The sequence below is a fragment of the Anopheles coluzzii genome (genome assembly GCF_943734685.1).
Source record: "Anopheles coluzzii chromosome X unlocalized genomic scaffold, AcolN3 X_unloc_8, whole genome shotgun sequence".
NCBI lineage: Eukaryota > Metazoa > Arthropoda > Insecta > Diptera > Culicidae > Anopheles > Anopheles coluzzii.
This window is the reverse complement of record NW_026054513.1, coordinates 90,001-92,500: the sequence shown is the minus strand read 5'-3', so window position 1 is coordinate 92,500 and position 2,500 is coordinate 90,001.

The following is a 2,500-nucleotide window of genomic DNA, read 5'->3' as shown; positions in this document are numbered from 1 at the left end:
GTAGGACACCGTCGTACATGAGGTTCCATAACGTTGGGCCAAGTACCGAGCCTTGAGGTACACCCGATGTGACTGCAATCTCTGCCGGTCCATCTGTGGTATCATACATCAGCACACGATTCCTAAAATAATCACCAATGATATCATACAGATATTTAGGAGTGTTAATTCTCTGTAAAGCATTTGCAATCGCCAACCATGAAGCACTGTTAAAAGCATTAGTAACATCTAATGTAACAACTGCACAATACCGTCCACTGTATCTGTTTCTACTTCTAGCTACCGAAACAATGTCCACTACCCGTTGAATCGCATCAACTGTTGATCGACGACTTCTGAAACCAAATTGGTCGTCAGACAGTCCGTTGACCTCCTCGATGTGTGCATTTAACCGTTGCACTATGATGCGTTCGAGACCTTTACCTGCCCCGTCTAGTAGACAAATGGGGCGTACCGAACCCGGTTCCCCTGGTGGTTTGTTCGGCTTCGGTATTAACACCAACCTCTGCCTTTTCCACTCATCGGGGAACTTCGCGTTCTCTAAACAGCCTTGGTAAACCCTGCAAAATGCATCGGTTGCAGTCAACATACCAACTTTCAGCGCCTCATTCGGGATACCATCTGGTCCCGGCGCCTTCTTGTTGGGTAGTCTCCTGGCAACCGCAAGAATCTCATCATTAGTAATTCTTTCAAACTCTCGTGGCTGATCGATACGATAATCAGGCCACACCGTGTTTGGGTGAGTAGGAAAAAGCTCGCTCACCACTTCCCTAAACTCGTCCAATGTCATGGTTCGGGGTCCAATCGAACCCTCGGCCACTTTCTTGAACGTATGATATACAATACCAAATGATGCGTTGTTCGCTGTTCCCAGGAACTCTTTCCACTTCCTCTGTCGGGTATGCTTGATCAATCGCTTGAGGGCATTCCGTGCCACCTTGAACTCGTCCCTAAAAGTAGAATAGAGATCAGTATTAAAAGCTCTTTGCGCTAATCGATCGCGGTGTTTGCACTCTTTGCGAAGTGCCTCAATCTCTAGCGTCCACCAAAATGCACTCTTGTTAGGAGTGTACCTCTTACGCTTGGTCATCGTCGCATTACACGCCGTGACAAGTATACGCATTAAGTCTTCGCTTGTTGTGACCTCGGTCTCAAAAGCGGCTTGCATCATAACTTCAAATATATCTTTGCTAAAATACTTGATGCTCCATCCCGTTATGGGTCGGGACAAGTTACGCACGCTTTGCGTCTCAAGATCTATTCGTATTGCACGATGATCAGAGTTCATATAGCTAGATAACACCTCCCACTTAAATGATCTTGCAACTGTTCTGCTCGCAAAAGTAAGATCAACTACAGACGTGCGCCCTGGTCCAACATAAGTTGGGGTGCTGCCGTCGTTCAATAATAATGCGTCAATCTGCGCAAAAGTTGATAAAACCAACTCACCTCTTCGTTTCTGGGTTTCTCCACGCTCGCCAAGTTGGTTGTTCCAACTTACTGACCAAGCGTTGAAGTCCCCCCCGATAACGAATTTGTGGATACCGGTTACGGCCATTACCGTGTTATCCAACATGATCTGGAACTCTTCCATACTAAATCTAGGTGGCGCGTAAACGCTAACCACTCGCATATCACCTATGTCAACTATCATTAAACCCTTCAGAGCCTTACTGACTACCTTAACTGGTAAGTCCGCGTTAACCACTACCGCTGCTGTGTTATCGTCATTGCGTAACACTTTGACGTTGGTTGTTGCCAGATACGGATCTGCAATCAACACTATGTCCGCAGATTCTTCCCTAATCGTTTGCCACATTAACTGAAATGCAGCATAACTATGATTCTGGTTATGTTGTAGCAACCTAACCATTATGATCTAATCGTTCGCCTTCTAGGACACATGTAACTGCCCGTTGCGTGAGGGTTCTGTGACCTCGTACCGCAATCCAAACACTTGACAGAGTTGGTACAAGCTTGCTTCTTGTGTCCACTCAAACCGCATTTCCAGCACAGATTACTTCTGTCTGGTTCCCTACAATGGTAGCTCGTATGGCCTACCTTCCAACACTTATAGCATTTCTGCTCCTCCATTACCTCACGGATATGGCATATCGACCAACCAACTTTCAGCTTTCCCAAATTCAGGAAGCTTTGAAAGTCTGGCAGCGATACGTTGATCCGTGCCCACTGCGTACCGGCCGCGCGGCCTTTCTTCATTTTGATACGATCTATTTCTATCTCGATGTTGAGCTGTGCTTTGACAGACTCCGCAACCTCCTCTGGGGTGGTAATTTCATCGAGATGCATGATCTCAATCATTTTAGAAGGAGCTAGCGTTCTCACTGACGCCTTGCCCTTCACCGCTTCCTTAACCTTTGGGGCAATTGCACTAGCAGAACTACCCTGCTTCAATTCTAGCAACATGCCTCCATTTTGGGCCCGTCGGACCTTAGAGATTGTCTCTCCAACCGATTTAAGAGCATCGGACTGCTTCATT